Source organism: Leptonychotes weddellii, chromosome 9 (assembly GCF_054177405.1).
Source record: "Leptonychotes weddellii isolate Sample4059 chromosome 9, ASM5417740v2, whole genome shotgun sequence".
NCBI lineage: Eukaryota > Metazoa > Chordata > Mammalia > Carnivora > Phocidae > Leptonychotes > Leptonychotes weddellii.
Window position 1 is genome coordinate 80,670,157 of NC_138377.1, and position 9,377 is coordinate 80,679,533.

A 9,377-nucleotide genomic window follows, 5' to 3' on the forward strand; every position below is an offset into this window, starting at 1 on the left:
TTCAGAGACAGCGTTGACTGAAAAACTCATTTCAGAAGCTATTTTCTGAAGTTTGGCATATCCAAATTTTATTACTGTATTTTAATATATCTATGTAATTAGATATAATTAGATATTTGTTTAGGGATCTTCATATTTTTCCTTCTGTACCCACTACCACATTTGGAGGTAGGAGGGGTCAGAATCTCCTTGCTGAAAATGAAGTCATAAATAATTTACTGGAGGTTTGTGGCAAACACGGGCAGAACTGGAATTGTGGCGTCAGTCCCTAGGGCTATTTCTTTAAGTCCATACTGCCTGTGATGGACATCTGTTGCTTTTTACATTTGCCTGACATCTTCTTTTGGGGAGAAATTGCTGGCAGTCATGTGGACATGTGACCCAGTTTAGCAAGCAAAATGCCCAGTGATTGATCCAAGGATATGCACATGACCCAGCATCCTTTTTGATAAGTGATATGAATGCTGTAGGAGATAAGGTTTACTTTTCAAAAAGCAATACGATGCAGTAGTTAAAAGCACAGACTCTAGAGCTAACTACCTGAATGTAAATCTCAGCTTATCCTTTTCCACTTACCAGTCATGTGTCAGTTTCTTCATTTCTAAAGAGATGTTAGTACAGTAGCTCCCTTACAGAATTATTATGAGGATTAACTGAGTTAATGTATCTAAGGAGCTTTCAACAGCACCTGGCATATACTAAGTGCTGTATATGTGTTTACTCTTTTTATCATTTTATCTGAAGTTGCAGACTAACCATGCTATAACCTGAGAGCTGCTGGTGGCATCTGTGCTGCAGATGGTAGGAACTTGCCTTAGAATGAAGCCAGCAAAGGAAAGCAGAGAGGAGAGCTAAGACCGAGTTCCGAGGACATCATTTAATCACCTAATCTAGCTTCTTAAGAATGGAGCCGTACTGTGCCAGATAGCTTCTGTTTGGATTCACCCTCCACCTTTTTCCATTCTGCTCTCTGCTCTGTGAGGTGGGTCCCCTTCCCCTCTGGATTTTGGTTAGGTTCAACAGATGAAAGCATTCGTAAGAGATTGGAGGTTGAAGGAAAATTAAATTGTATTATTTATTTCCCTTGCTCCTTTCCTGCCAGGTCACCATGGATTGGCTGTGTACCTCTCCTGGAGACCATTCTATCAGGCATTGCTTTCCAGGCAGTTATCCCGGTTACTCTCTCTAATTTCACGTCCCTGCTCCATCCCTTTACAGGAGGGAAGAGCCCCCCCAGGTGTAACTAGCCCCAGAGTAGTTCATTACTCCTTGCTGGCTTCCCTACACCCTGCCTATACCTTTGTAAATAGTCATTTTATTATATTCTTCTCCAGTGTCCCTCTGTTTCTTTCTGGGACCCTGATTGATAGATGCAATCATGTGGATGCTAGCAGTAATGATACATTTACCTAAGTATATTCAGGGCAACACATAACATGTTTTATGAAAAAATGAGTCATTGGTGAAATTTATTTGCTGCACATCATATTCCCCTCTTAGAGATTCAAAAGGTACAGCTTAAAAGTGCTGGAAAGTCTTGAAATAAACATTTTGAACTTTAAGTTAGTATTTCTTAAACTTATTTGAATAAGTAGTGCCTACTCACATCTTGTGGATATAGGATAATTGGAACATTACAGTTTAGAGCAATCCCTGATTATATAGGCAGCTGAGATCTAAAGAGATTAAGTAACTTGCTCATGGGTCACACAGCTAGTTAGTGGTAGGATCTGGTCTAGCGTCTGGGACTTCTGATTTGGTTCAGTGAAGTGACCATTTTATTATGCTATTTCATAAACAGTAGTGGGGATTATATAAGGTTTGAACATGATTAGTCCCATAGTCTTAGCAAATCAACTGGCTTGCCTATTTAGCATTTATTTTACAAGAATGGAATTAAAATGGATTTCTTCATGTTTAGAACTTGGCCTTGGGAACAGAGGAAGCCCCAAGTTGATTTAAGCAGGGCCAAAGTTGGATTTCTCTGGGCTAAATTTGGACTTCCCTGAGCCAAAATCTATTGCCATTTAACTGGCTCTACAAACCAACTAAACATAACAGGTAAGAGGGAGGGGTTTGCCCCCATCTCACAGCTGGCATAAAAATGATGACCCACAGACTTCGTAAGAGCCTAATTTATAGCTAAGGCCAGATAAAATCTCAAGGTTTTCCAAAGAAAATAATAATACCTTTTAGAACAATGAATTGCTTTTCTTTGGTATGATAGACTGTAAAAATGTCCCTAATTCTTTACTTTTCCTTATATTCATGATCCTTTTTCATTCTCCTTTGAAGTACCCTTTCACTGATTCTGGACCATTTTTGTTTTCAAAGATCTAGTGGATTTTTACTGAATCTTGTGCTTCTGCTGTTGCCATAAGCACATACATGCTTTGGTTAGCCTGCTGGAGGGTTAGACATGCATGGAGTAGAGCCAAGTTATTGGTTACTCTAGCTGAACCCTGTCTAGATTAGCTGACAGCCAAGTCAACCCCCAGATAATGTGAATGATCTCTTCTGGGATCAGCAGAACCACCCGACACCTTTCTGATTCTAGATGTGTTAGCAAGGGATGTCCATTGTGCCACTGAAGTTTTATAGCTGTTCGTTGTACAGCGTTATTGTGCCAATAGATAACCTCGTCTTTAGAGTCAGTATCTGACACATCTTCCTCAAGTGCCTTCTCAGGTTCTGGGCCTCACTGTTTCCCAGGCCACTAACCACTCATTCTGCCATAGCTACCACCCTGCATAGATAGTGACAGTGATTCCTCTGCCTGAGGTCAACTAGCCACATGCTCAGAATCCCAGACCTATCCCAACACTTCTGCACTCTAGGAAGTATCATGCCACAAAGTTTCCCCACTGACTGTCAGAAGAAGGGCTAGGTGATGTATGTGGAAGAGCAGTGAAGTTAACTGTTTGGAAAACTTGGATCAGTGAACTAGAAGAAGCTGTCAGATCAATTTCTTTCTTTTTTTCTGATAGACTGCTTTGAGGCACAGTTTTTCACTCTCCTGCGCAGAAATACACCATGTAGCTAAGCAAGTGTACTTGCCAAGTGAGTGGCAGTCTCATTGTGGCTTTTGATGAAACAGAAACCAAGTGCTATGCAATAACTTACCAATTTGCATTTGCTTTTCATCCTGGCTAGCCTTTCTTTCTTCCTTACTTTCACCAGCATGGATTGCCCTTTCTAATAAAGTAATATATTAATTTTTTGCCTTAGGCTCTCTTTCTAGGGCAGCCATATGTGTTAGGATTTGGTGAGGAAAGCAGATTCATTACAAGTATTACATGAATAAAGAGGTTTAATATGAGTCGTATGAGTAAAGATCTGGAAGACTGTAGCAGAAAAGGATTGGAGAAACTGTCACTAACTAGTTCAGCCTGAGATGTTCCGAGTGTTCATGACTTAGTTTGTAGACCTGTATATCTTGAGCATATCAATCTTCTTATTACTTTTAATCAATTAATCCCTTAATCTTTGAGGTAGCTCTTTCATTCAAGGGAAAGGCATCCCCTTTCATCCCTTCAGAGGTCTTAAAAGAATGAGTATATTGTTATACTCTTTATTGGGTCTTTTTCTTGAGTCCATGATAATGTCTTTGTCCTAAAGCTACATTTAACTATCACACATTTGATTTGGTGAAAGACATTTCATTTTCCAACCCTGCCCACCTAGGCTCTGTATTCCATTTCAATTCTATTTGCTTGCCTACCTCCTTATTTTTGAGCTTGTTTCTTTCTTAGAGTAAGTACTTGATCAATTACAGCTAATAGCAGCCAACTTATTTTTTCAAAATTCTGCCTTAAAATCTCACCCAATGCCATGCGTGCATTAGATACATTTTCTGTCTTCCATGTTACTGCAGGCAATAATTTTACCAGAATTTTTTCTTCAAATACTAACAACTAAAATACTCTCTTAAAGTTTGGCTAAAGCACGTAATGAGAGTTTAATGAAGACCACCAGCCAAAAAATCAACACCCATAAATGAAAGCCCGGCATCACTAAACACTTGGTAAAATGAAATCCTCCGAATAAAAAAAGTGGGGGGAGGAGCGATTAACAAGGAGGGGGAAAATCCAAAGGAACTAGACAAGCTGATAACAAAAGAAAAAAAAATCCACTAAATATCTTTTAAAAATTTTTTTATTTTATTATGTTAATCACCATACATTACATCATTAGTTTTTGATGGAGTGTTCCATGATTCATTGTTTGCGTATAACACCCAGTGTTCCATTCAGTACGTGTCCTCCTTAATACCCATCACCAGGCTAACCCATCCCCCTACCCCCCTCCCCTCTAGAACCCTCAGTTTGACGAACCATGAGAGACTATGGACTCAGAAACACTAAATATCTTTAAAAGAAAGAGATTATATTGTATAGCTGTGTGATAGTATAACAATAAACAAAAAAAGAGATCCTGTAAATTGAAAAATATGATTGCTGAAATAAAAATTCAGTATCAGAGCTGGAAGATAAAATATGGCATAAGAGTAGAAAATTGTAAGTCCCAATAAAGTTCAACCTTAGTTGAAAGTTGTACTTGAAACCATAAGCTACATGTTAACATTGTGTTTAAAAAAAAAACCTTGAGGGGAAAGTTACTTACTGACAATAGTGCTAATATTAGTCATTACTCTTTGTTGTAAAAGAGGGAATTACATGTAACTCCCACCGGTGAGCATCCACTACTAAAGAGGCAACTAACAATAAAGAAGACTGAACAAATTGCCCCACTGACTTCATCCTTCTTCCTCAGCCATTAGCTACCCAATGTTGGCACAACAAGCCCATGAATGCAGTGTCCACTGTGGAAAGGATGAAAACTGACCCTGGGTTCAACAGCATGAATTTCCTCTGATCAAGGCTCATTTAGCTCCTATTGCTGCTGAATAGCCCAACCTACCAGCAATGGAGAGCAAGACTGAGTTTCCAATGAGAAACCAGAAGTTCCTCGTCACAGAACTAGACACATATTACACGTATGGGTTTGCTTTTTCAGCCCACAGCATCTCAGCCAGTACCACCATCTGAGTGCTTATATAATGTTCACTAGCATGGGATTCCACATAATAACAGGGAAGTACAAGAGTGGACCCATATCCACAGGATCCACTGATAATATCACATATCTCACCACCCAGAAACTGCGAGACTTGACAGTACTGGAACAACCAGCTAAAAGTAGAGCTGAACACCGGTTCCAAAACAATACTCTGCAAGGATGCCATACTCAAAAATGTATTACATGCATTGGATCAAAATTTTTATATGGCACTATGCCCCAATACAAAAAATACGGGTGTAGGAACCAAGGGGTGGAAGTAGAAGTGCCCCCCACCACATCACCTCTAATGAATTTTGGGGTACTTTGTGCTCCCTATCTTCACAGTTCTGAAGTCTGCATAGTGAGAGGTCTTGGTCCCTAAAGAGACACACTTTTGTCAAGAAATATAGCAAAAATCATATTGAAATACAAGCTTCAGATGCTTCCTTGGTACTCTGGGCTCCTTGTGTCCAGAGACCAGCAGGCAAGAAAAGGAGTCAACATCTTGCCAAGGATAATCGACTGGTCATCAGGAGGAGGCAGAGATCCTGTTACACAATCAGGGCAGGAGGTGCACATGAGACACTTACCAAATTGTGACTCTAATGAATAGGTATAGCAACCCCACCCTGAAAATGCATGATGACAGAAATTCAGGCCTCTCAGCGAATGAGGGTTGAGTTGCAACACCAGTGAAGCCATTGAGGGCAGCGTAAGTAATAGTGGACACTAAGGGAAATCTAGAATGAATAGTGGAGCGGGGAGATGATGAGTACTGATTGAATTCTCCAGCCTGACCACAGCAGGGGGAATTGTAGTTTGTACCACCAACCTCCATCTTTCCCTCAGGAAAAGTGGCCCCTTCAATCCTGTCGGAGCAACTCCCTAAACATATATGGAGAAATAGACCTACGTGGAGCAAAGGGTGGGTTGTGGTAAGCAAAGAGACACGCTGCCCAGATTCACCTTCAAGAAAGATTCAACAGTCACTTGTTGCCTAGCTGCAAGGAAGGAGGTCAACAACCTCCAGCTATCAGCCTCTTCAGAGTCTGCCTCGACTGCAGAGAGCGAGTCGTGCCCTTGCCACATCTGGTGACTGAATGAAGTCAGCTGAATACAGCTGCAGAAGTGATCCCAGCACGCATGCAGAGCAAAAAACCTAAGCACTCAAACAGAATTGAGAGAAATAATGAATCATTTAAAAACACTACATGTTAGTGTGCTTTGTTATTTAGTAATAGATACAGAAATTGGTATCTGGAGTAGGGTATTCTAACAAGAAGCTGAAACATGCAGTGTTGGTTTTAGGACAAGGTGGCAGGTGGAGTTTGGAAGAATGACAAGAATACTATTAGTTGAGGCAGGAAAGATGTCCACATCCTAAACCCCAGAACTTATGAATATATTGCCTCCTGTGGTAAGAAGGATTTTGCAGATGTGATTAAGGATCTTGAGATGGGGAAAGTATCCTAGATTATCCAGGTGGGCCCAATATAAGCACAAGGATCCTTAAAGTGGAAAAGGGATACATAAGAGAAGGTCAGTGTGATATAAAATGAGGACTCAGCCCACTATTGCTGGCATTGCGGATGGTTGAAGGGAACCACAAGCCAAAGAATGCAGATGGCCTCTAGAAGCTGGAAAAGGCAAGGGAACAGATTCCCTCCTAGAGCTTCCAGAAAGGAATACAGTTCAGCCAACATCTTGATTTTATTCCTGAGAGAGCTGTGTTGGACTTCTAACCTACAGAGCTATATAATAATAAATTTATGTTGCTTAAGCCTGCTAAGTTTGTGGTGATTTGCTACAGAAGCGAGAGAAAGATAAAACCGGTGGTTGGGGGCTGTTAGCAAAGGCTTGAAGAATAGCGAATGAACAGGAGAGGGTGGAAAGGCAGTAAAAAAAATCATCAAATGCTAAAAAATGTAGGACCTGAATTATGCAATGAAGGAATGCTTAGCAATACTTTTGCCTGTCATAAGAGAAGATAGAAAATAAACCTTACGAGCTTACAGATATCTTAAGGAGATTTCCAGGCAGAGTGGTGAAAGTATCAATTAACTTTTTTTAAAAGATTTTATTTATTTATTTTGAGAGAGAGAGAACAAGAGGGAAAGAGAGCAAGTGGGGGGGAGGGGCAGAGGCAAAGAGAGAGAGAAAAATCTCAACCAGACTCCATGCTGAGTGCAGAGCCCGACTTGGGTCTCGATCTCACAACCCTGAGATCATGACCTGAGCTGAAATCAAGAGTTGGATGTTTAACTGGCTAAGCCACCCAGGTTCCCCATCAATTAACTTTTTATAACTACTGATCGTAATGTACAAGAAGAGAGAAACGAGCAAAAGAAGGAACTGTTCAATTTTAAAGAAGAATTTAGAGGGAACATTTCCAACCCAGCACTTGTCATTTCTTATGAAAAAGGAAGCATGTATAACTGAATGGTAGAGCAGACTGACGGGAGGATCCAAGAAGCAAGGCAAGTGATGGATTAGAAAATCACTACCAGAGGGATGAATTGAACTACAATCAAGGAGTATCCCTTGCCCTTAGTATGGGTGCTCTGACAATTTTAGCTCTTGTTTTCCTGCCCCTTGCCTTTTGACTGGGAGTGTCCGTGTGGTTTTTCTATCCTAGAAAACCTGGACTGAGAGGCCACTCCCAAACAGCTACACCTAAGGAACAATATCCTGAGGACTGTTATCCTGATTTAGACAATAAGATACTGAATTTAAACTTATGTCATAATGGAATGATATTTTTAGGATCCAGGGTGAGTATATTTTTGCATATGGGTTGGGCAAGAATTGTGGCCAGAGAGTGGACAGTAAAAGAGAGTCTTCAAGATGGCCCCCAAACAATTCCTCACTTCCTCTACAAGCATACCATTCCTCCCTACAAGGGGTGAAGTCCATTTTCCTTCCTCTTCAATCTGGGCCGGTCTTGTAACTTACTTTGACCAATAAAATGTGGTGAAAGTAAAGCCTGACTGTTTCTGCTTTCATGCTCTTAGTTTCCTGAGTCATCATTTTAGAATTCCAGGCTACCCTGATGGAGAGAGGGACCATTCGGAGAGTCCCTAGAGATACCACAGGGAAAGAAAGACCACATAGGGAAGAACTGAGATACCCATCAGTAGCATCAAGGTCCCAGACAAGTGGGAGAGGTCTTCTTGAACCTCCTAGCTCAGCTTAGCTACCATCTCAATGAAGCCACATGAGTGATTCCAGCTGCCACCATTTTAGAGCAGAAGAGCCACGAGTTAATCCACAGAAACATAGGAAATTTAAAAATCATTGTTTCAGCCATTATGTTTGGGGATGGTTTTTTACATAGCAATAGATAATTGATGCAGCAATCTTTTTGTTTGTAGAGGAGGGGTTGAAGAAAAAAAGACTTAATGAAGAAAAGACCTGTAGAGAGCTGGAGGTTAGAGATCGCTTTTCATTTTGAACGTGCCTCTGTCTTCTTTAGTTGGCTGGTGGTATCTTCATCAATACAATTTTCTTAAAAATTTTGTGAGCCTTCTATAGCGACTTAGTCTACTCCATTAGACAAAAGTCACTTCTGTAAATCACTTTTAGGCCCCTTCTACCATGGGCTGAGATTCAGGGTGCTGTTGAAAATGCTCATAGTGTTCTGTAGCCCACAGGGCATATGAGGCATTGCTTGGCATCATTCTAAAATCTTAAAGGGTCTGATAGCCTCTGATTTACCATAACCCTGAGGCCATGTTTTATTTTTTAATTTTGGCACCTTGGCTTTTTATCTTTGCCCTGAGACTATTTATACCATTGAAAAAATTTTTGTGGCTGGTCAAGTTGGGAATAAAACTGGCAGAGAACACTTCAGAGACTGTTCTGGATGCGCTCTGAGTTTATAGGAGGATATGACGTCTACATTTTTTACTTTCCTCTCTAGCTCATCATAAAGAACTTTGGAAGTAGTACTTTTGAAAATGAATAGAAGTTAAACTTAGAGGTAATATCTATTTTGTTATTAAGTGCATTATAAACATTCATGATAATGAAATATGGTATAATCATAACCATCCGTGAACAACTGTTCATTTCTGAAGCAGAAAGGAACATGAGTGAAAGTTCTGGTGAAATTTTTAAAGTGAAAGTGAATCATTTATTAGCATAAGAAATACTTTATGTTTGATTGTCCTATATGAAAAGTGTTGATTGCATCTGGTTTTCTGCCGGGAATTGAAAAAACAATTCAAATACTTACAAAACAAAATTTATCTTATTTATTCCCAAACATTAATAACTTAATGTTTACAACCTTATTATCAAGGGCAATGGTTTCTTTT